This window comes from Primulina tabacum, chromosome 1 (assembly GCF_025594145.1).
Source record: "Primulina tabacum isolate GXHZ01 chromosome 1, ASM2559414v2, whole genome shotgun sequence".
Lineage (NCBI taxonomy): Eukaryota > Viridiplantae > Streptophyta > Magnoliopsida > Lamiales > Gesneriaceae > Primulina > Primulina tabacum.
In genome coordinates, this window is record NC_134550.1 from 45,014,658 (window position 1) to 45,041,730 (window position 27,073).

Sequence of the window (27,073 nt, forward strand, 5' to 3'; positions counted from 1 at the left end):
TCTTTTACAATTTGAACCTGCAAAGGCATCGAAACATAATGGAACAACTGGATGGGTAAGAGGTTAAGTTTGGTGTGCAAGAGGAAAGAAAGTAGTAGACAGAAAGAAAATTGCTGCAAACTACCGTGTCAATATTACACGAAAAATAACTCAGATTCGATCAATGTAAACTTGTTCCGAGTTTCAGCGACTCCTGCCAGTAAAAATTATGCACCAACTACATGTTAAAACCAAAAAATAAGAGAGAATTTGAGGTTATCTTTCTAATATGTCAACTCACTCACTAGCTTTGTTTCCCCGTTTCATTTTGTCAGCGAATGAGGTTGAACGAAGGAGGTGTTCAACTGTGAGTCCTTTCCTCATATGAAGCTTAGTTGGACGTATGGTTCATATCCATGTGTGTAAGGAAGCAACTCTTCAACCTCAATTCAGGCACTTGTATGACTCGTGCTTTTCTTGATTCGGCTATGGTTAACAGACTCAACTTCTGCCAGAAATATACATTATACTGGTCTATGATCTGAAAATCTAGACTCCCCACAAACGTATGATAGCTGTTGGAGACCACGACCATGCCACAATATTCGATCACACCTTAATGAACACAAGAAATTTAGTCATCTTGAGAATGTTTCATTCTAGTCATAGGGTAAGCATAGGAGGCCGGACAATGAGATAGTATATTGAGTTTTACACATGTATTAATTTTTAAAGTAGTTACCACGCAGGTGTCAGCCGTTTCTCTCTTGGGTGCCTGTTCTCCCAAGCGTATCTGTAACGTACCAAACTTTACACTATTTGAAATTTGCGAAAAATAAAAATTTTCTTAAATATAAAATAAACTTTCGAATATGCATTAAAATATCTCGTTCGTCTAAAAACAATTGTCATAAAAGATCACCATAGAAATTTTGCTAACGAAAATGCTTGTCTTAGAACATCGTAAACAAACATGAAATCAGAGTATTTGAAGCTTTCATAAATTCTTAAAAACATGACGGTCCTCGGGTTTAGCCTCCCGCTCAGTCCAAGCCAGCTCACTGGTCCTCACCCATCTTCTCCTCAAATGCATCCTTACCTGCATCGATCAAGTCTAGTGAGTCTAAAACCTCAACATGTATAAACTGGAAGTAGCAAGTAATACGTAATAAAGTCACATGCAACTTTAAAATAGAATACATACTTGAACTTTAACTTGTGTGTAAAAGCTTGATCTTACATACATTACATAGACGTGCCATAACGTGAAACTTTTCTTAAACATGCTTGCATACTTGTACATACTTGAACATACATAACATCATCATTTTGCATAGACGCATGTTTCAAAGCAAGTGATCCATACATAAATACGCCAGATCAGGCTAAACCACAGTACTGGGCTGACGGGAAAAAATCCACTGCCACATACATGAGATCCCCGTTCATGCTTTAACGGGTGGATTGGTCACTGGTCATGATTTACCGCTTTCCAATCCTGATCTAAACCCATTCATAATTTAACGGGGCGGATTGGTCCGTGGTCATGCTTTACCGCTTTCCAATCCCATACATAAATTTGGTCACAAGACATTAAGCATACCTCAAAAACATGAAAATATTTTCTTTTGCACGTCAAACATACTTACTTGGTGTTGAGGGATTCATTGGATCTCGATTGGGGTCACTGCTGCACATAATAACATGATTACATGCACTTAACTTTCATAGCTTAGACGTAGGTACTCGTGCTTCACCACCGAAGTACAAAAATAACTTATGACATTCTAGATCACTCGGGACTTGACCTCGTTAAATCATCGTGCTAACCCGTGACATCGAACCCCGATCAATCTCTAAAATGATGTGTGAACATTTCCCAAAATAAAAGACATGAACTCACTATTGGACTTGAAAAGAAGAAAGAAACCAAACACTCTAGCAGATGGGCCCGCGCTCGGGCGGTAAAACTTTACCGCTCCAGCGCCAGGTCTTATGGGAAAAATACTCGGACAAAAGGGGTGGCGCTCGGGCGGTAAAATATTACCGCTCGGGCGTCGAGTTTCTAGACTCCGCGACTTAGAAGCTTGTACTCTCCAAATTCGATTACACGGACAGTGAACAACGTCTCGAGACTCATCCTAGGACAATATAGCACCGACTCGACTCCACAAAACGTCCCAAATGACGACGCACACCAAACAAGCAACAAATCCGTAAACTCAATTTTGACACCAATTGTTTCCTACGATTTCTAATGCAACCAACGATTATCGACACGAAACGAAGCATCAAAACTCATCCCAAACTCATACTCCATATACCTAAACACAGCAATGATCACCCGACGGTTCCCAACGAAGCCTGCAACAAATAAACTTCAAGAACACATCAATAGCATAATTTTCAGAAAACGTAATTTGAGCAGTCTCACTAAAAACAACATAACTCACTCAATTTTTATCCAAATATTTTGAATTTTATATCAAATCGAAGGTATCAAAAAATTGTACGTTTCATATGTTGAGAGTTTTCTCAAATTCTTGACCGAAAAATCACAGTTTTCAAAATAGAGTGAAATAAGAAAATTTAGATCTAAAATTTTTTCAAAACTGATCCAACCAATTTTCTGCTCAAACTATGAACATCATACATGAATTTTCCTCGCATAAAAACATCGCAACACATAATATGACTAGATTTACGTAGGAAAAACAGAATATACATGCCTTTTGATGTTTGAAAATACCAAAACGACGATACCGACACGGGAATGAAGCGATGGTTGATCCGGGGCGATCGTGTAGTTGTTTTTTTTTAAGAAAACTCAACGAAACCTTGCTGGAAAATCTAAAGAAGGGGGCAGCTGCTGTTCTTGCTTTAGAACCCTAGATTTTTCTTTTAAAATGATGAAATGGTAACAAGGGAAGTGTGTGTGTGTTATACGTGTAGGTGTGTGTGTAAGTGTGTGTGCGTGTGTTTTGATATATAGACAACAATTATAACGTGTGTGTATATTAGTGGAGCAATTAGGGCTAATTAATATGATTAAAATATATCTAACAACTATTTAACATGCTAATTTAAAGTTAGTTCCATATTAACCCCACTAGGTTTCTTAAAATTTAAATAAATGCGCAAGTGCTACAACTTTAAAAGTTTGAAATCATATAATTACCTAATAATTTAATTAGGCTATTAAAATGCTTAACCGCATTTTTAAATTGCCAAAATCGTCGCCGGTCTCTTTTCCCTGATCTTGCATCGAATAATCGCTTGAAACATGAAAATCGAGAAAACATTTTAACGTGCATCACATAAACATACATAATTTAAAATAATGCAATTTAAACAGGTCATGCATCACTAAAAATCATTTTAAATTTAAATAAATGATTTAACAATTAAATAAATGCATGAGTTTTACGTGTACTGATTTTGGGCTCTACAGTTCCTCCCCCACTTATATAAATTTTGTTCTTGAAATTAAATCTTACCGAACAACTCCGGGTAGCGAATTCTCATATCCGCTTCTGCCTCCCAAGTGGCCTGTTCCACTGATTGGTTCAACCACTGAACCTTGACCAACTTGGTCACCTTGTTTCGAAGCCTACGCTCATGTCTGTCTAGGATTTGGACAGGTCTTTCCTCATATGACAATCTGGAGCAAGCTGCAACGGCCCATATCTCAGAACATGCGAAGGATTAGCTAGGTACTTCCTCAGCATCGAGACGTGGAACACATTATGTACCCCGGCCAGATTCGGTGGGAGGGCAACACGATAAGCTAGCGTCCCAACTCTGTCAAGAATCTCGAACTGTCCAATGAATCTCGGACTAAGCTTGCCTCTCTTCCCAAATCTCATAACACCCTTCATGGTTGCTATCTTCACGAAAACGTGGTCTCCTACGACAAACTCTATATCCCTTCTCCTCTTATCAGCATAGCTCTTCTGACGACTCTGGGCGGTCTTCATTCTGTCTCGAATCTTGACCACCACATCTGCAGTCTGCTGAACTATCTTTGGACCAAGTTCTGCTCTCTCACCAACCTCATCCCAATGAATTGGTGATCTGCACTTCCTTCCATACAATGCCTCGTAGGGAGCCATACCAATAGATGCTTGGAAACTGTTGTTGTAGGTAAACTCCACTAGAGGTAGCTTTGATTCCCAAGTCCCATGAAAATCGATCATACAGGCTCGCAATAGATCCTCCAAAATCTGAATCACTCGCTCAGATTGACCATCTGTCTGGGGTGAAAAGCCGTACTGAATAGCAAATTCGTCCACATGGATGCATGTAAACTCTTCCAAAAGGATGATGTAAACCTCGGGTCCCTGTCGGACACAATAGAAATTGGGATTCCGTTCAATCGGACTATCTCCCGGATATAGAGTTCTACATACTGCGTCATGGAGAAAGTCGTCTTCACTGGCAAGAAATGTGCTGACTTAGTGAGTCGATCCACTATAACCCAAATAGCATTGGATCCCCTGACTGACCTCGGCAATCCGACAACGAAGTACATGGTGATATTCTCCCACTTCCACTCGGGAATAGGGAGTGGCTTAAGCATCCCTGCTGACCTCTGATGCTCTGCCTTCACCTGCTTACAAGTGAGACATTCAGATACAAAACGGCGGACGTCTCTCTTCATACCTAGCCATCAGTACAGAATCTACAAATCTTTGTACATCTTGGTACCTCCTGGATGAATAGAATACGGAGTTGCATGTGTCTCTGCCAAAATATTCTCTCTGATCGAATCAACACTAGGCACCCACCTTCTACCTCTGTATCTCACAATAGCATCAGACACTGAGTAGAGTACACTGCCCTTGGTCTCGTCCTTCAGTCTCCATTTCTATAATTGTTCATCTGAAGACTAACCTGCACGGATTCGGTCTAGCAAGGAAGACTGGACTGTCAAATTAGACAGCCTGGAAGACCTACCCTTATGATAAATCTCTAGACCAAATTTCTGATCTCAGACTGAAGGGTTCTCTGCCCTGACATATGTGCTACGACTGCAACTTTACGGCTCAAGGCATCTGCCACAACATTAGCTTTTCCTGGATGGTAGCTAATCTCGCAATCATAGTTTTTTACCAACTCCAACCACCGTCTATGTCTCATATTCAGCTCTTTCTGCGTGAAGAAATACTTGAGACTCTTGTGGTCAGTAAATATCTGGCATTTCTCGCCGTACAAGTAGTGTCTCCAAATCTTCAAGGCAAAGACAACGGCGGCTAACTCAAGATCATGAGTCGGGTAGTTCTTCTCATGCACCTTCAACTACCTGGAAGCATAAGCTATAACCCGACCATGTTGCATCAACAGTGCGCCTAACCCGAGCTTAGATGCATCGGTGTATAACATAAAATCTCCCTGCCCTGCTGGCATGGCTAACACTGGCGCTGAAATAAGAGCTTGCTTCAAAGTATCAAAGCTCTTCTGACATTCATCACTCCACACGAATTAAGTATTCTTCTTTGTCAGTGAAGTGAGTGGCACTGCTATCGAAGAAAACCCTTGAATAAATTTCCTATAGTAGCCTGCTAGGCCTAGGAAACTGCAAATCTCAGACACATTCTTCGGCTCAACCCATTCCTGGACTATTGGTACCTTTGCTGGATCCACCTCAATACCACTGCTAGATATCATATGGCTCAAAAACGCTACCTTCTCCAACCAAAATTCACACTTACTGAATTTCGCGAATAACTTGCGACTCTGCAAAGTCTGCAAAACTGTACTCAAGTGCTGACTTTGATCCTCATGGCTCTTAGAGTAGATAAAGATGTCGTCAATGAACACTATGACGAATTGATCAAGGTAAGACTGAAATACTCGGTTCATGAGGTCCATCAAAATTGCTGGAGCATTCGTCAGTCCAAACGGCATCACTAAGAACTCGTAATGTCCATATCTGGTTCTGAAGGCCGTCTTATGAACATCTGCATCTTTCACCTTCAGCTGGTGATACCCCGATCGAAGATCTATCTTAGAGAACACTATGGCTTCTTGCAACTGATCGAACAAGTCCTCGATCCTTGGGAGTGGGTATTTATTCTTGATCGTTACCTTGTTCAGTTATCGATAATCGATACACAGCCTCATGCTCCCGTCTTTCTTCTTCACAAAGAGCACTGGTGCGCCCCATGGTGAGAAACTAGGGCGAATGAATTCCTTGTCTAGGAGCTCCTGAATCTGCTGCTCGGGCTCTAACATTTCAGCTGGAGCTAAATGGTACGGTGCCTTATAGATTGGCACAGTGCCTGGCACAAGGTCAATGGAAAACTCCACCTCTCTCTCTGGCGGAAGGCATGTGATGTCATCTGGAAAGACGTCAGGAAAATCTCTGACCACTGGTACATCAGTTATAGACAGAGTGGGTACGTCAGGTGCAGAAACAATGCTGGCCAAGAAAGCCTGACAACCCTTGTGCATAAGTCTCCGCGCTTGCATGCAAGAGATCATGCGAGGGAAACTCCTCCATCTAGCTGGTTGGAAGAGAAACTGCTCAATGCCTAAAGGTCTTACCAACACTGACCTTTTCTGGAAATCGATAAGAACTCTGTTCTTTGTCAGCCAATCCATTCCCAAAATGATATCAAACTCTGGCATCGGCAGCACAATCAAATCGACATACACTAGGTGGCCTTGCAGCTCGAGATCGATGTCTCTGACCACTGCTAGTAGCCGACAATTATTCCCCTGATGGGACCAATAGACTTGACGTTCAGGTGACTAGCGAATGTCTCTGAAATAAAAGAGTGAGTGGCTCCTAAGTCTATCAGGGCCTTCGTGGCAACTCTCTTTATGAAAATATTTCTTGTGAGACGTCAGCACAACACAAAACTTATATCCCAACAATTCTAATTTTAACCTCAAGCACAGTAGAAAACCTCTACCCAAGTAACCAAAACATTACTAGCACACTAACAATCCCAAATAAAATTTGAAACATGCATGGCAAAACAATACTACACTTATTTAAATAAGTTTACCGGTCAGTAATGTCGTGTCTGGGTTCGCCTCTTGTGCATGCATGGCAAACACTCTGCCTGAGTTGACTGCCTCCACTGTGGGCAGTCCTTTTGCGTGTGATCACTGGCTCAACATTTAAAGCATTTGCCCGATCCGTATAAACACTGCCCCGGATGTTGGCGGTTGCACTTCGGGCACACCAAGTGCTCACCCGGCCTCTGTGGCGCCTTCTGCTGTGGCATAGGACCCTTATCCTTTGGCGGTCCTTAATATGGCTTCTTCCCTGGCTATCCCTGGAAAGGCTTCTTGAACGGAGGTTGCTGTTGATGTTGCTGCAGCTGCTGTGGAGCCTGATAGGGCCTCTTGCCCTGTCTGTCAGCCTCAATATCCCTCTGATCCTGTTCTGCCGCCAAAGCTCTAGACACGGCAACTGCATATGTAGTAGCACCAGCAACTCGGACATCGCGGCGCAAGATCGGCCGCAACCCATCCATAAAATGTCTCAGCTTTCCCTGGGCATCATTAGCTATCAGAGGCACAAAATGACACCCCTTCTCAAACTTTCTCACGAACTCAGCTACGCTGCTGTCTCCCTGACGCAACGTCATGAACTCCCTGGTCAGTCTGGATAGTACTTCTTCAGTGAAGTACTTGGAGTAGAATACCTCCTTAAATCCACTCCACGTCAGTGTTTGCAAGTTAAACTGACACTAATGCACTATCCCACCACAGTCTGGCGTCTCCTGCTAGAAGAAATGTGGCACACCTAACTCTATCTGCATCTGTCAGTTCCATAAAGTCAAAGATTACCTCGATGGACTTAATCCATCCCTCGGCTATCATCGGGTCAGTAGTACTCGAAAACTCCTTTGGGTTCATCCTCCTGAACCTCTCATATACAGCCTCTGGTCTGGGCCTACCCCCTGCCTCCACTGTCGTCTGATTCCCCGCAAACCGTGCTAAGAACTGCGTCATTCCTGCAAGCATCTGTGCCAGCATATCTGGCGGCGGAGGAGGAGGAGCGTCTCTCCCTTCCTCTCAGGCCTCTCTGTCCTCATCCCTTGCTTCTCGATCAATTAAGCGTCTAGGAGGCATACTGTTCCAACAATTTACCCAACACGTAAACCCAATGTGCATGCATGAACATAATATCAATAGCATAAGATGCACGTAACTCGAACTTAAAACATGTACATGCTGAAATCATGACTTAATGCTTACTACACGAAATAATTCAAAACTTTAAAACTTACAGACTTGAGGTGTGGCTTCGTGAGCTTCTCGGAACTGGCAGTAGGCATAACCATTTACAAGAACACCACTCTGATACCAACTGTAATGTACCGAACTTTACACCACTTGAAATTTGCGGAAAAATAAAAATTTTCTTAAATATAAAATAAATTTTCGAATATGCATTAAAATATCTCGTTCGTATAAAAACAATTGCCACAAAAGATCACCTTAGAAATTTTGCTAACGAAAATACTTGTCTTAGAACATCGTAAACAAACATGAAATCAGAGTATTTGAAACTTTCATAAATTCTTAAAAACATGGCGGTCCTCGGGTTTAGCCTCCCGCTCAGTCCAAGCCAGCTCACTGGTCCTCACCCCTCGTCTCCTCAAATGCATCCTTACCTACATCGATCAAGTCTAGTGAGTCTAAAGACTCAACACGTATAAACTGGAAGTAGCAAGTAATACGTAATAAAATCACATGCAACTTTAAAATAGAACATACATACTTGAACTTTAACTTGCGTGTAAAAGCTTGATCTTACATACATTACATAGACGTGCCATAACGTGAAACTTTCTTAAACATGCTTGCATACTTGTACATACTTGAACATACATAACTTCATCATTTTGTGTAGAGGCATGTTTCAAAGCAAGTGACTCATACATAAATACGTCTGATCAGACTAAACCACAGTACTGGGCTGACAGGGAAAAATCAATTGCCACATACATGAGATCACCGTTCATGCTTTAACGGGTGGATTGGTCCCTGGTCATGATTTACCGCTTTCCAATCCTGATCTAAACCTGTTCATGATTTAACGGGGTGGATTGGTCCGTGGTCATGCTTTACCGCTTTCCAATCCCATACATAAATTTGGTCACAAGACATTTAGCATACCTCAAAAACATGAAAATATTTTCTTTTGCACGTCGAACATACTTACTTGGTGTTGAGGGATTCATTGGATCTCGCTTGGGGTCACTGCTGCACATACTAACATGATTACATGCACTTGACTTTCATAGCATAGACGTAGGTACTCATGCTCACCACCGAAGTACAAAAATAGCTTATGAAATTCTAGATCACTCGGGACTTGACCTCGTTAAATCATCGTCCTAACCCGTGACATCGAACCTCGATCAATCTCTAAAATAATGTGTGAACATTTCCCAAAATAAAAGACACGAATTCACTATTGGACTTGAAAAGAAGAAAAAAACCAAACACTCTAGCAGATGGGCCCGCGCTCGGGCGTTAAAACTTTACCGCTCAAGCGCCATGTCTTCTGGGGAAAATACTCGGACAGAAGGGGTTGCGCTCGGGCGGTAAAATATTACCGCTCGGGCGCCGAGTTTTTGGACTCCGCGACTTAGAAGCTTATACTCTCCAAATTCGATTACACGGACAGTGAACAACGCCTCGAGACTCATCCTAGAACACTATAGGCACTGACTTGACTCCACAAAACGTCCCAAACGACGACGCACACCAAACAAGCAACAAATCCGTAAACTCAATTTTGACACCAATTGTTTCCTACGATTTCTAATGCAACCAACGACTATCGACACGAAACTAAGCATCAAAACTCATCCCAAACTCATACTCCATATACCTAAACACATCAGTGATCAACCGACGGTTCCTAACGAAGCCTGCAACAAATAAACTTCAGAACACATCAATAGCATAATTTTCAGAAAACGCAATTTGAGCAGTCCCACGAAAAACACCATAACTCACTCAATTTTTATCCAAATATTTCGAATTTTATATCAAATCGAAGGTATCAAAAAATTCTATGTTTTATATGTTAAAAGATTTCCCAAATTCTCGACCAAAAAATCGTAGTTTTCAAAATACAGTGAAAAACAAAAAGTTAGATCTAAAAATTATTTCAAAACTGATCCAACCAATTTTCTGCTCAAACTATGAACATCATACATGAATTTTCTCGCATAAAAACATCGCAACACATAATATGACTAGATTGACGCAGAAAAAACAGAATATACATGCCTTTTGATGTTTGAAAATACCGAAACGATGATACCGACGCGGGAAGAAAGCGAGGGTTGATCCGGGACCATCGTGTAGCTATTTTCTTTGAAGAAAACTCAACGAAACCTTGCTGGAAAATCAGAAGAAGGGGGCGGCTGCTGTTCTTGCTTTTGAACCCTAGATTTTTCTTTTAAAATGATGAAATGGTAACAAGGGAAATGTGTGTGTGTATTATACGTGTAGGTGTGTGTGCGCGTGTGTTTTGATATATATACAACAATTGTAACGTGTGTGTATATTAGTGGGGCAGTTAGGGCTAATTAATATGATTAAAATATATCTAACAACTATTTAACATGCTAATTTAAAGTTAGTTCCATATTAACCCCCACTAGGTTTCTTAAAATTTAAATAAATGCACATGTGTTGGAACTTTTCAAGTTCGCAATCTTTATTTTGATGTTAACAAAACTTTTTATTGTGTTTCTAACATATTTACTCAAGTATGAAGTTGTTAACACAAGAAGCAAACTGAAACCGAATTCTGCACAAACTGAATTTCTGGCAAGCTTCGGTGTTTGGTATATATCTATCAACTGAATAATCCAAATAACAATCCGCCAACTGGACTGATTAGAAAACTCAATTTGAAACAAGTTGTATTTCACGTTAGTTGGGCAAAATCGGATGTTATCATGGTCTAACTGATCGGTAAATTACCGAACTGATCACACGAAAACAGCAATCAGTTGGGTTTGAGCAGCTGCGGTATTTTGGTCATATCTCTTAGCTCGGTTATCAAAATGAAGAGATTCAGTATGCGTTGGAAAGATAAGACAAAGATCTATAAATCATCTTCAGAAGTCAAAGTCTGAATCGAAGCTTACAATGCTGATAAATGACGATGAAGCTACTGGTTATGCACAAACTGAAATCAGCTAGGCTGATTTCAGCACACCAGCTGAAAATGAACCAGCTGCTGACCAGCTGACCAACCAACTGAACTGAACCAGCTGCTGACCAGCTGAACTGAAATGAACTGAACTGAACTAGCTGCTAACCAACTGAACTGAACTGAACCAGCAGTTGACCAACTGAACTGAACCAGTTGCTGACCAGTTGAACTGAACGACCAGTTGAGTTGATCAGAGTTGACCAGTTGACCAGAGTTGACCAGTCAGGAAAATGTCCAGCAAGACGAATTTGACCGTTGCAATTCCAGAAACAGTACAGAAAATTTCCAAACGGTCATATTCGTGTGTCTAACGTATATATCAGTGTTGGAGCCTATAAATACAACATCTTGAAGATCAAACAAGAGCTTTTTAAGGGGATTCAAAGCATGGACAGTTAGCATGAAAAAATCAGCTAGTTGAGAGCACATGCCATTGTGTGAGGATACATTTGAGATGCACACTGTAAATGATAAATTCCTCACACACAATCACTCACACATATACGAGAGAGTTGAACTTCAAAGATTAGTTGAGTGAGTCTTGCACAAAGACAATAAACTTGTGTATGTAGTCTTTGCATAAGAGACGTTAAACATTATGGTGATTGTGAGGTGTTGCCTACAATCTTGAGTGCTAGGAGTTCAGTTTAGGCAGTGGTGTAAGTCCTAGCTGAATGGGTTTGTACAAGATGTTGTATAAATCAAAGTCTTCTAGTGAATCCTTCCCAAGGGGAAGAAGGGGTGACGTAGGTGTATTTAAATCTCCGAACATCCATAAACAAATTCGTGTCTATTTGTTTATTGCATTTACTTATCATTTTCATAGTTTTAAAGAAGCATTGTTGAAGCATTTTATGTGTTCTTCAAATACCAAAATATTGCATATCAATTGTTTGATAAAATGCTTCAACTAAAATATTTTTACTCATTCAACTTGCATATATTTTAAATGGTTTACAAAATATTTAATCGGTTTCTAAGAAGGATTATTTCGAGTAATTTCCGCTTGGTTTGACCACCAAACTCGATTTAATTCATCGGTGTTCAATATTTCAAGAACCGAGCTATTGTAGCTCAACGATGATCTCCCCATCGATCCTAACAACAAGTGCTACAACTTTAAAAGTTTGAAATCATATAATTACCTAATAATTTAATTAGGCTATTAAAATGCTTAAAATTAATAAATCATTTAAAATGCCCCTTTCCAATTTAAAATAAAATACCGCATTTTAAAATTGCCAAAATCATCGTCGATCTCTTTTCTTCGATCTCGCATCGAATAATCGCCTGAAATATAAAACTACGAGAAAACTATTTTAACGTGCATCACATAAACATACATAATTTAAAATAATGCAATTTAAACAGGTCATGCATCACTAAAAATTATTTTAAATTTAAATAAATGATTTAACAATTAAATAAATACATGATTTTACATGTACTGATTTTGGGCTCTACAATATCTATCTGAATTATGTGAATACTTGTATGTTGGAGGTAAATATATTCTCCCTTCGTTCCATCCCGGAAATACACGTCACTGTCTCTGCTCTATCTAGAGCTGCTTTAAAGAAAAGAGTACAATAATTGACTGTGACATGGATTTGAATATAGAAACAAAAGCTTTTTAGAGAAAATCTATTTGCATGCATGGTTGTTGGGTTTGGCCCAACTTTATCCCAAGCCCAATAACCCAAAGCCCATTTCCTTAAAGCCTTGGCCTACTTGGTTGTTATGTCTAATATTTTAATACCTATTGTTCCTTAGCAACCAAGCGACAGAGTGAGGCAGAAGGCAGTAACGAGAGATTGAAAGAAATCTGTTGTGCGCTCTTCATTCTTCTTTTGCGTGTAGTGCTCGTTGCTTGATGCATATGAGCTCTTCTCTTCTCTTCTTCCTCCCTATTCCTTAAGAGATATACGAGAGTGTGTGTGAGATTAGAAGCTGCCCTCGGTTCCTTGTGCTGTCTCGATCAGTGTCGTTTCCAGCCTTGGTTGAGTTTGTCTACTGTGTGTGGTGAGCTGTGAGCTTTGGGGCTATTTGCTTAGGGTTTAGTTCGTTATCAGTAACCGGGATTTTGATCGCGAAATCTTTGTGGTCTTCTTCTTGGTTTACTGCGTATTTGAAAAGGCCAAAATCTATTCGTTTGACCCTCGTTTTATCCTAATATATCATATTGTATTATTTCTGGTTTTGGTGATAGTTGCAGGTCGGCCAACCAGCTATAGAAGGTACAAGATGATCGATGGACACCTAATAGTGGCATCAGAGCCATTGGTTGCTGCCCGCCATGCCGTCGCTGTCGGTTCGTCGGAATCTGAAATTCTTACTTAGGGTTTCGCTCTAGTATATTGGCTTGAACCTCTTTTACTATTTTAGTAGCGTAACCGCTTGCCGCAGATTTATGTGCTGGGATATGTTACTGGTAGAACTCTAGGTTTTATGTGCTTGTTGCTTATTGTTGTGTTCCCATTTCCGTGGCTAAAAGTTGTTTCCGCTGTGTTCGCTTTGATCTTATGTGATTTAAATTTTTCTGTGTGAAAATTTGTTGTTTTTAATTAACTGTTGTGTGTTTTTTTTAAATGGCTATGACGGGATATTATCTCGAACCTTTTAACGGAAAAATAGATTTTTCAATATGGCAACAGAAAATGAAAGGTATTTTGATACAACAAAAGGTTTTCAAAGCGATGGACCTTTCATATTCAGCTACCGAAACTGTCGATAAAAAGGATGAAAATGATGAGTTTGCTTACTCGTCTATAATTTTGAACTTGTCTGACTCTGTGTTAATAAAAGTCGGAAAATTGAAATCAGCTAAGGAACTTTGAGAAAAATTAGAACAACTTTATAATGAAACTTCGTTGCCCAGTAAATTGTTTTTGCTTGAGAAATTTTTCTGTTTCAAACTTGATTTAAAAAAGACATTGATGAAAATCTTGATGTATTTACCAAATTAGTGCAAGACATTAAGCAAACTTGAGATAAACATATTGATGATTACACCCATATTGTTCTTTTAAATGCTATACTTGATTCATATAGTGATGTTAAATCTGCCATTAAGTATGGTAGAGATAAGATAAAATTAGAAACTGTTGTGAATGGCTCGAAGAGCAAAGAGATTGATTTAAAAACCAATAAGGGTGATAATAATTCTGGTGAGGTAATGTTTGTTAGAAGAAGATCTCAAAATAGATTTAAAATCAAAAACCTTCAAACAACCATAACCAGTATTTCGTTAAAAATAGAGGTAAGACTAAATCAAGGTCTAAGTCTAAGCCCAAGTCGAAGCCCAAGAATAGGGAATGATATAATTGTGGTGAAACTGGTCGTTACATTAAAGAGTGTTCTAGGCTTAAGCAAAACCAAAACCAAAACCAAAACCAAAATTTTAAAAATCAGCATGATGACCATGCTAATATGGCTTCTTGTAGTGAAAGCACGGGTGATATTTTTATGGTGACTGAGATATGTGATGCGTCTGTTGTGAATTCTGTGCATTCAAGTTTCTGTGTGAAAATGAATGGTTAGTTGATTCTGCTTGCAATTCCTTAAGTCTCCATTTAAAAATTTGTTTTCTAGTTATAAAGAAGTTAAGCATGGGTCTGTTTCTATGGCAAATGAAAAATTGTGTCAAGTTACTGGTCTTTGTGTGTATCACTGAAATTTGATTTTGATCATGTGTTTATTTTGAAATATGTGAACCATGTTTCCGATTATGTATAATTTTATTTCATGTGCTGCATTGGAAAATGACGGTTTACATGGTAGATGGGGAAATGGGGTTATGAAAATTATGAAAGGATCTTTGATGATTTTCAAAGCGGTTAAAAAGAAAAACTTGCATGTTTGATATGCTGAATTTGAATCTTGTGTGCAAAATTCTGTGAACGCTATCTTGAGTGAAAAAACTTATTTGTGGCATAAAAAATTAAGTCATATGAGTTCTAAAGGTCTTCAAATTTGGCACAAAGACGGTTATTTTGGTAGTGACAAATTGTCCTTGTATGCCATTTTGTGATTCATGTGTTGTTAAACAATCTAGAGTGAAGTTTTCCAATTCCCCTATTCTCAAACTGTGGGGCCCTTAATTTCTAATTGTGATTACAATGCAATTTGATTCAGGTTAATTAATTACAGCAGAATACGAGTTTAAATTTTTTTACAACGAGACGAAAATATATTATTTGAATACTAAAAATAATATTTCATCTCATATCATAAAATATGTCCACACATAATCAAAACCAACTACATACAAACAACTCATATCATCGAGATATGCCCTGATATATAGATACACTATGAAAAATATAAAACCTCACCTCGCTCAAACTGTGACTCCCTCATGAAGTATCCACTTCGGCCTCCTGATATCCTGCAGTACCTGTCATTGGCCACATATGCCCTCTATGGGGTGAGCAATGCTCAGTCTGAAACAACCACAACATATACCACAAGTATTTAAACAATGATATATGATATGCAATGCATGTATGTCGTGAAGGTATCAGGTCAAATGTCCATCCACTGAGCACAAGTCAGAATCAAACGAATCGCTATCAAGTCAATGCTCGATCTGGCACACCTGTCTCAATCAAATATGCTCGTATGATAACGTCGACAAAGAGCTATCAAATCCCAAATCTCAATCAATCAGCGGTGCCACTAATGACTATGTTTTAAGGGTCATATAATGCCAAACATAACATTATGTTCACAAACCCCAGAATCAAATCCAATCATAATAGGTATCCAAGGATCATAGCTCAACGTGTATGTCATGTATACCATATCAACTTAACAAATAATGCATATAGACATATATTCTCAATCAAACATATATCATATGATATAGATACATGTTGTATGTTACTTGGTCGTAACATACCTCAATTCTTTGTTCCAGTCGATGTAGCTTGAAGATATCAGTATAAAAATCTATCTACATCAATAACATATTTATTTCAATCAATAATTTCATTCAAATTCAACAATATAAGTTTCAAATATCTTTTGAAACTTTGAAAATTCATATCAAATCAAAATCATAACATAATTCAATTCCGATTTCAAAACTTAGTTTCTTGTCGGGTATTCTACTACATATAAGAATCTCGATTTCAAATACATGTTATTCCAGCATTTCAATAAATACATGTGTTGAAACTAGAAGAAACTTACGTCAAAAGGAAGCTCTCGATGCGAGGATTTCGAATATATAATTTGTTTCGCGTTTTGATAACGTTTTGAGGTGGATTCAGACGATAGAAATTAAGTTTCTTCTGTTCTCTTTCAAAGTTGCGGCAAAGAAAATGAAAAAATAAAAGCAACAATTCATTCTTATCCCTCGCCAATGTCGGTATCGCGCTCGAACAGTAACATCTCGCGCTCGAGTGCGAGACATTCTGTCCCCGAAAGCATTTTATGCTGCGCTCGGGCATTAACATCTCGCGCTCGAGCATGAGGTGTTATGCCCTCCAGATGTTTACTGTACCGCGCTCGGGCGGTAACATCTTGCGCTCGGGCGCGAGATGTTCTGTCCAACATTCTTGGTTCCGAATTAACAAAAATGATCAACATGATATTTGTAGTTCTATGTCTTATCTTTCATTTGCCACCAACCTCACTAAATTTGAATATCGGACGCGAGAGTTATGTTCATTCTCCCAAAATGTGTCAGTGTAGGAACTGAAATACACACGTTACACTTCGGACTGATTTTGCCCATATGTCCAAATGGATTTGGACAAAACTCAAAACATAAAAGTTTTAGTAGTATGTATTAGCTTTCTAATGAAATCGATTTCATTTCATTTGGACTAATATTCAAATAATTATTCTGAAAATCGTAACACGTGTCATTATCCACGTCATCACATAACAATTTCATGAATTATCGATAATCACAATTTGATTTACTATAATATGATACACGGTCCTTACACAAACAATCTGTCACTTCTGAAATACTTGAGTATTTGCATGCTGATGTTTGGGGTCCTGCTAGTGTGCCCACACATGGTGGGAATCGATATTTTTTATCTGTTATTGATGATTTTTCAAGAAAAATTTGGGTGTTTTTAATGAAAAAAAATATGATGTATTTGAAAACTTTAAAAACTAGAAAACATTGATTGAAAATCAAACAGGTAAGAAAATTCAATTCTAAGAACTGATAATTGTCTTGAATTTTGTAATCAATTGCTTGACAATTTGTGTGCTGAATCTGGTATTTAAAGACATAGGACAGTCCTTATACGTCTCAGCAAAATGGTGTAGCTGAGTGTATGGATAGAACTTTACTTGAGATGGTGAGGTGTATGCTTGCAAGTTCTGGTCTTTCAAAAAATTTCTGGGGTGAAGCTGTTTATACTGCTGATTATTTGATAAATAGGTCTCTTTCTGTGCCTTTGAATGGTAAATGTCCAGAATCTGTGTGGTATAGTACGCAAATTAATTTTTCAAACTTGAAAGTCTTTGGTTGTTCTGCTTTTGTGCATCAGAAAAATGACAAACTTGAACTTAGGTCTGTGAAATGTGTTTTTATTGGCTATCTTGATGGGGTTAAGGGTTATAGATTGTGGTTAAGGGACCAACTTGGTTTTAAAGTGTTAATCAATAGGTATGTTGTTTTCAATGAGTTTGAATTTCCCTGTTTATCTATTCTTTTACCTATTCCTGAATCTACCACTGCTACAAAAAAGGTGTAGCATTTACTTTATCCAAGTCATGATTCTGAAAATGTGCAGAATGTTCCTGATGTGAATGATTTACATGAAAATATGTCTGAAACTGTTTTTGATAATCAAGTTGATGCTGATGTGCATGAAGAAATTGCTGAAAATATGCCTGAAACTGATCTTAGTGCTTTGAATGATTATCAGTTGGCTAGGGATAGATCTACAAGAAATATTAGGCAGCCACAAAGTTTTGATGATATTTATATGACTTCTCAAGATTTAGTGTGTTTGAATCGATTGATAAACTGGAACCTAAGTCATATGAAGAGGCTTTAAAGTCTGAAAATTCTGTGCAATGGTTAAATGGGATAAATGAAGAAATAAATTTACTGCATGTTAACAACACTTGGATTCTAGTACCTAAAATTGAAAATTTTTCTTTTGTGGACTGTAAGTGGTTATTTAAGGTCAAGAATGAATGTGAAGCTATTAGATTTAAGGCTAGGTTAGTGGATAAGGGCTTTACTCAAAAGGAAGGGATAGACTATACTGAAATATTTGTTCATGCTGTAAAGTTTACTACTGTTAGAATTATGCTTGCCCTTGTTGCTCAGTTTGATTGGGAGTTGAAACAATTAGATTTTAAAACTGCTTTTTTACATGGTGAACTTGATGAAATTTTTTTTATGAAGCAACCTGATGGTTTTGTTGATTCTAAGTATCCTGATCATGTTTGTTTGCTAAAGAAATCTTTGTATGGATTGAAGCAATCTCTTAGGCAATGGAACAAAAAGTTTGATGAATGCATGCTCTCTATAGATTTTATTAGAAGTAATTATGATCATTGCTTGTATTTAAAACATAATGCTAAAGTTCATGTTTTCTTACTTATCTACGTGGATAATATTCTATTGATTAGTTCTTGTATGAAAATTATTGATCATGTCAAAAATTTCTTGAGTGCTAAATTTGATATGAAATTCCTAGGAGATGTTAAACATATTCTTGGCATGAACATTTATAGGGATAGAAAACGTTATGTCATTTTGTTGAATCATGATACTTATGTTAAGAAAGTTTTGAGTAAATTTTCCATGTCGAATGCAAAACCAGTCAATGTACCTTAGATGGTCATTTTGTTCTAAGTAAAGAGCAATCTCTTAAAACTGATTTTGATGTTAAAAACATGAAGAATGTGCCATATATAAATGCTATAGGTTCTGTCATGTATTTAATTGTTAGCATGAGTCCTGATATTGCATATTATGTGAGTTGTTTGAGTCGGTATATTTCTAATCTTGGTGTTTACCATTGGCAAGCTGTCAAATGGCTTTTGAGATATTTGAATGGTTCTGTGAAGCATGATTTAAAATTTTCAAAATCTGATGTTGGTGTTAAATTGGTTGGATATGTGGATTCTAAAGATGCACATGATAGGGACAATAGAAAATCAACAACTTCTTATGTGTTTACATTGTGTGATGCTTGTATTAGCTGGAAATCTCAAATATAACACATTGTTGCTCTTTCAACCACTGAATCTGAGTATGTTGTTGTCACTGAAGTTTTAAAAGAAGCTATTTGGTTGAAATGTCTTATTTCTAAAATTGGTTTTCTTGAAGATGAAGTTGTAGTATTTTCTGATAGCCAGTCTGGTATACAACTGTGTAAGAATCATGTTTTTCATGATAGAACTAAACATATTGATGTTAGATTCCACAACAGTCGTGATGTGTTTGCAAAAAGCAGAGTCTATCTTGAAAAAAATTCTTTCTCAATTTAATCATGCTGATATGGGAACTAAGTTTTTGTCTGTTGAAAATTCAATCTTATTTAAAAATTTTAAAATTTGATACTTCTGACTGATGTGTTCAGTTACTGTTCTTTTATGTAGCTTACTTGGGATTTCCTATAAATTGGTACTTGTACTAACTTCGTGTTTTTTGCAAGTGGGGTAATGATGATGGCTGTAGGTGACTCTCCTGTCCAGTGAATCGGCGTTGGGCCGAAAGGTGGAGAAATGTTGGGTTTGGCTCAACTTTATCCCAAGCCTAATAAACCAAAGCCCATTTCCTTAAAGCCTTGGCCTACTAGGTTGTTATGTCTAATATTTTAATAAATATTGTTCCTTAGCTGCCAAGCGGAAGAGTGAGCCAGAAAGCAGTGTCGTTTGGAAGCTGAGATTGGAAGTTGCCCTCGGTTCCTTGTGTGTGTGAGATTGGAAGCTGCCCTCGGTTCCTTGTGTTGTCTTGATCAGTGTCGTTTCCAGCCTTGGTTGAGTTTTCCTACTGTGTGTCGTGAGCTGTGTGCTTAGGGTCTATTTGCTTAGGGTTGAGTTGGTTATCAGTAACAGGGGTTTTGATCGGGAAACTTTTGTGGTCTTCGCCTTGGTTTACTGTGTATTTGGAGAGGTCAAAATCAGTTTGTCTGAGCCTCGTTTTATCCTAACATAACATATTTTATTGTTTCTAGTTTTGGGGATAGTTTCATGTCGGACAGCCTGCTATAGATGGTACGGGATGACCGATAGACACCTAACACTGGTCATATTCCAACAGAGCTCTCCAGTTGCGCATCTCCACTAGAATCGTTGTGTATCGATATAAAAGAGATGTTCGGTAGTGCAAGTCACCAAACCATATAATTCAACTGGAAGATAACAAAATTTGAGATTTAACTTGAGAAATCTCTTGAAAAGATACATTCGACCCATAGTCAAATGCTTGAAAAGAGTCAATAGAAGTGGATGATTTACATACTAATGATCGAGTATTGTTTGAGGGGTATTATCATCTTCCTTGCTATGAATGCCTGGAAACCTTGTTTTTCTTGAAATTTCCATGACATCAGAGTTCCTACGCTGCTCGTGTGGTGCAAAGACATACTGATTGAAATTGAACCCTGAAAATTTCAGTACCGTAAGATTCATTTTACAGACAAGTTGGCTTTCGAATTGTAAATTCAAATTATGTATAATCTTACCTTATTTCCAAGATAGCCCATCAGCCCTCTGCCAACGCAAGGTACGTTAAGATTTTGTACAGCTTCCTTTAGATCACTCTTTATACATACTCTGAGGAAAATCCCAACCATTTGCTTGCTTGCAACTAAACAATACCTCGATTACCCAGAATATTGGTCTTTATCATCCATAGGAACAGAACCACCGTATGAGAGGTGAATGGTCATGTGCAAAATGAAATCAACTAACTCATTTTCATCATCATCGAAGCCATCCCATCGAACAAATGATTCATGATTGTCACATTGTCTATGCACATAGTTTACATTATCGCATACACTAAATCGACGCTCAAATATAGGATGTGGCATCAAAATGCCATTTTCCACTATTTTCATGCTATGGATTAATGACTGAAAAGAGCGACGGTGGAGTTTTCTCTATTCAATCCTTCCAACTCATAATCAAGTTTAGTGATGGGATAAAGAACTGAGGATGGTGTTCATCAACTATCATTCCTGCCAGGAAGATTGTTCAGGGTTTTTCGGACAAGTGATAGCCATTTCCTAGCAGGGTCATCATCTTTAGTGCCTAAAACATTACAAGTATTTAAAGAAACGATTTCTTGAAACCTAAAAATTGATAGAGAGGCCAATATTAGTCATTAGTATACAAAGACCTAAAAGAAGTTAGAACATAGGATTGACTGACCCAAAAAATAGATATCAGCAGGAGGAGAGGTGTGTAGCCATTCTTCAAGATTAAAATAACTAGGTGGAGATTTTCCAGCTACATTCCATGTTGCTACAAAGATCCTACTCCATATATAAATTTGAGAATACTGGGTAAATTTTAGACAATAAAGTGCAAATGAAGCACATACCTATAGTTGTGCAAATCTGTAATCTGGGAAGCATCAAGGTAAATCTTATATCGTTTAAATGATTTCACTGCCATTTCAATTGGGAAAATAAGAATTAGATGTAACGAAGTAAAAGCAAATAGAAATGCTTGAAGGACTGGTTGATCCAAACCAATTCAAAATCGGGAAAGTCCAAATATGGAACCGGAACCATTGGTTATGGTCTCGGTTCCAACATTCTTTGATATTAAATCATTTGCAACAAAAATCAATGTATGAACTGAACTTGTTTTGCTCATCTTGATATTAAATGTCTCCCTCTCCGACAAGTTTCTCCTATGTTCTTAATCAACACCCGAAAAAGCTGGAATATAAAAGTTCATTAATGTTTTTTTACAGCTATGCCTTTCAATATAGAAGCAGAAGAGCCGTTTTCACCCAACACAAATCTTGGAACAAAAAAGAAAATAAAATAAGCAAATGCAACATATTAGAGATCTCAGCATATTGTAGATAATGAAAATCTTTGCACTCCAAATGCTTTTGTGTAAAACAAATAGTTTCTAATGTCATTTGGAAGCAAAATATCGCATTTTCAATGTGCAAATAATATCACAAGATGCAAGGTCCTATTTTCTTCAGAATCCAAATTTCCATTTTGAGAGAACAAAGTACCTCTATCAATGATATCGTCTGCTTGAAAGTATTCTGCTTTGTGCTTGACGTTGAACCATTTCTTGGCTAGATTCTCGGGCCATGAAATCTTCATCAAAAAACACAAGAATAAGAATTCTTGAAAGCAAAAATGCATAGAAACGGAAGATTCGATTAAAGATCAATAATGCAGTTTCATTTCCAATGCAGTATCAAACCTCTATTTTCATTGAGTTACCATCAATCATAGTGTTACAATGTGCATACATGACAGTCATTGATGAATTCTGAGCTCATGAAGATATCAATTATTGATTAGTGGAAGAAAAATATCTGAAGTGACTTGTATAGAGAGTCTATATTAATATATATACATGAGATGATGTGTAACTCTAACTTCTAGTCTAGCTACTGTAACTAACTTGACAGCTGTCGAGCAATCTATTTAACACACCGCCTCAAGCTTGTAAGATGTTCAACATGTCAAGATTGAAGAAGAGGTAGTGATGTTGATCTGAACCCAAGGCCTTGGTGAATATGTCGGCTGACTGCTGTCGAATATGGATATGAGAGGTGGTAAGTATGTTAGAACGAACTTTTTCACGCACGAAGTGACAATCTATTTCAATGTGGTTCGTGCGCTTATGATATAGCAGATTTCCTGCAATGTTGTTTGCCACCTGGATATCACAAAAGAGAGAAGTGGGTAGATTAATAATCAGGCCCATGTCTGCTAGAAGATTTTGAATCCAAGTGATTTCATATGCAGTTGTAGTCATGGAGCGATATTCAGCCTCTGCGATGAACGAGAAACAGTGTTCTGTTTTTTGTTTTCCAAGAGACAACCAAAGAACCAAGTTTGATCACATATCCAATTAAGGATTTCCGACTCATTGAACCCCAATCAGAGTCACAATATTCAGAAAGTTTTAAATCACTAGTGACAGACAAAAATATGCCCAAAGCTGGACTACCCTTGAGATATCCAAGAACTCGAAGAGCTGCATTCATATGTGATTGCTTTGGAAGTTTCATGAATTGAGTAAGAGATTGAACTGCAAAGTATATGTCCGGCCAAGTAATCGTGAGATAAATTAGCAGTCTGACTAAACGTCGATAGGAAGCAGGATCAGGCAATAGAGGATCAGAACCAGTAATCTTGATGAGCTGATCATATTCAAGTGTAGTGAGTTTTAAGTGTTGTTCCATTAGAGTATCACATGGCTTGCAACCAGTCATCCCTGTATCCGATAGAAATTACAGCGCATATTTACGCTGGTTTAAACAAATACCAGCCTTCGATCTAGCGACTTCAATCCCCAAGAAATATTTTAGAGGTCCAAGATCCTTAATGTCAAGATGCTCATGCAAATATTCTTTTAGGGCAGCGATTACAAGATAATCATCACACGTGATGACAATGTCATCAACATAACGAAGAAATAAGGTGATTGAACTACCTTGTCGCTTATAAAACAGAGAGTGGTCATGAAGAGACTATAAGTATCCAGCATGCTGCATAATTTGAAATATTTTTAAATTCCATTGGCGAGAGGCTTGCTTTAAGCCATATAAAGATTCAAGGAGTTTTCAAGCATGATTTGGCCATTGTCTTTCAAACCCTTGAAGAATAGACATGTAAATCTCCTCATGTAAATCACCTTGGAGAAAGTCATTGGTTTCATACATTTGATGTAAGGACCAGTTCTTGGCAGCAGCCACAGCTAAGACACATCGAACCGTAACTAACTTGCAACCGGCTGAGAATGTGTCAAGATAGTCAATGCCATATTGTTGGGTGTAACATTTGGCGACAAGACGGGTGTTGAATCTTTCGATGCTGCCATCTGCCTTGTGTTTGATTTTGTATACCCATTTGTAGCCTATGACCTTTTTCCCGGGAACAGAGGAGCAATTACCAAAGTTTGGTTAGCTTCGAGAGCATAAATCTCAGCTTCCATGGATGCACGCCATTGAGTATCAGAGGTTGATGTAGAGTAACTGGTGGGTTCTGTTGTTTGGGAAATACAAGCCAAGAAGGACCAGCGTGAAGATGATATATTATTGTAAGATACATTATCAAGAAGACTGTATGGGGTAGAGCAAATGTTAGAGCATACATAGTCTTTAGTCCACTGGGGAGGACGATGTGATCTGAGAGGTCTTGTGGAGCTGGAAAAGGTAGAGCTAGAAGCTGGGAACACTTCCATCCTGGGATTCGGTACATGAACAGAACTCTCTAGGAGTCAGATTGAGGGAGGAAAATCATTAGTCTCTAACTTTGAGGGTGAGGGAAAAGGAGCACAATCAGGATTGTGTGAAGAAAATGGAAAGATGTCTTCATGAAAGACAACATCTCGAGAGACAATGAATTCTTGAGTGGATAAGTCAAGGAGTTTGAAACCTTTTTGATTTGCAAGATATCATAAAAACTCATATGGTTTAGCTTGAACATCAAATTTGTGACTAGGTTTGAGATTGGATGCATAACACAAACAACCAAAAAGCTTTAAATGCGAGTAGGTAGGTTTTGTTGAATGGACACTCAAATAGACTTTTGTATAAAAGTAGAGGAGTTGATGTTCGATTAATCAAATAAGCTGTGTGGAGAACATATTCACCCCAATACGGATCAGGAATTGAACCCTGGATTTTATGGCTCGAGCAATATTAAGTATGTGTTTGTGCTTACGCTCGACTAAACCATTTTGTTGTGGAGTGTAAGGGCATGAGCCTTGATGAATTATGTCCATGGAAGAGAAATATGTTCGACATTCAGCACTGAATAATTCATAAGCATTTTCAGTTCGAATGTGTTTTATGGGTTGTCAAAAAGATTCGAAGCAAAGACAAAAATTTGCCCAAGGATTTGCAGAGTATCTTATTTGAACTGCATAAGAAAAACCCAAGTACTTCTTGAAAATCATCAACCATAGTAAGGAAATACTTGAAACCATTATGGGTTTGATGTCTATAGGAACCTCATGTATCGATGTGTAAAAGATTAAAGGCATGAAGAGATGATGATCTAAATTATACATTTCTGGTTTGCTTGCACAGAGGACATACTGTGCAATGATGTGTAAGAGATTTTTGCTTAATAAAAGGCAAGAATTGTAAACGAGACACGACACCGATAACTGACTAAATCTTTTATGTCATGTATCAATATCAACTTCATTACAATGAGAAATGTTACAAGTATTTGAAGAAGGGGCTGTTGCAGCAGACTTTTGTTTGTTCTTGGCTTGGGTAGGTGAAGATATCACCACGACAGAAGAGAGCCGATGAAGGTAATATAGTCCATTCCTTTGTCTACCAATGCCCATGATCCTCCCGGTCAAAAGGTCCTGAAAAAGACAAAAATGTGGGTAGAAGCTAATGGAACATCGATGGTCTTTGGTGAATTAGGAAATTGATAAGAGATTGAAGTTAAAATCGGGTACATGTAGGTCATGATGTAATGTACAAGAAGGAACAATATGGATGAAACCAATGGATAAAACTTGAGTAGTGTTACCATTTGGCAGCCTAATAGATCCAGTAGCGGAATCACATGGTTGTGAGTTTCTTATGCCACTAGAAGAACCTGTAACGTGAGCATTTGCTCCACTGTCTAAAATTCATTCATTAGCATAATTTACAGTCATCAAACTTGTAAAATTACCTGCAAGGTTATCCGAGACTTCATTATCCTCTCGTGACATATGAACTGAGTTTTGATCCAAGAGCTTCAATATTTGCTAGTATTGAACATCATCAAAATTTCGAGGCAAGTGCATTATCCATTCGTGATCCCTCATGTGAAGGAGGAGGATGTGAAATTTGTTTTTTCCAAAGGAGGAATGAGCAGCAACCTTAGAAGAGGGATGATGATGCTTGAATCATTTTGTTTGAGGAAATATTTTATGTAGTTTGTGGCCCGGAGGATAACTAATCAAGCGAAAACAATTCTACTTGGCATGACCTGACATTGCAATTTTCACATTTTACTGAATCATGTTTTTTATTAGATGAAGAGTAAAAAACAGCTGTTGGGATATCAACAACAGGCTGCGAAGATAGCACACGGCGAGTCGATTCATCATGGCTAATAATCGAGTAAGCTTGATTGACAGAGGGTAATGGATTCATCATGAGGATTTCACTTCTAACGTGCCCATAACTATCATTTAATCCCATAAGAAATTGAAAGAGACACATTTGTTGTTCGTGATCGATATGCGCTTTAGCACTTGCACACTCACAAGAGGAAGTGTCACCAAAGAGGCAAACTCATCACATAGTCGCTTGAGCATTGAAAAATATACAAAGATAGAGGAAGATCCTTGAGTAAGATGAGAAATGTCTAGATGAATAGAAAATATTCGAGATCCACAAATTTTATCAAACCGTTCCTTCAAATCTGCCCAAAATCTAGAGGTGTTAGTGCAGTAGATAATATTACTGAAGATCTCCTTGGAAACAGAGTTCATAGTCCAGGAAAGAACAATCGTGTTGCACAGCTCTCATTGATGAAGAGTCGAGTGCGCAATTGTTGGACGAGTACAAGATCCATTGATGAATCCTAATTTGTTCTTCACTTGCAGACAAATCAACATTGCTCGACTCCAAACACTGTAATTCTCCGTTCCAATGAGCGTATCCTGAACCAGAGAGATCCCCAGAGCATCCAAGGGGTGTAGGTAGAGTGGATCACTGAATCCAAATGTGGCGGTATGACT

At 38.1% G+C, this 27,073-nt stretch overlaps 1 pseudogene; it reads right to left on the reverse strand.

The window, feature by feature from the left end:
* Window positions 1-289: 289 nt before the first annotated feature.
* LOC142509983 (type I inositol polyphosphate 5-phosphatase 4-like) lies at window positions 290-26,056 on the reverse strand (annotated as a pseudogene).
* Window positions 26,057-27,073: the final 1,017 nt, after the last annotated feature.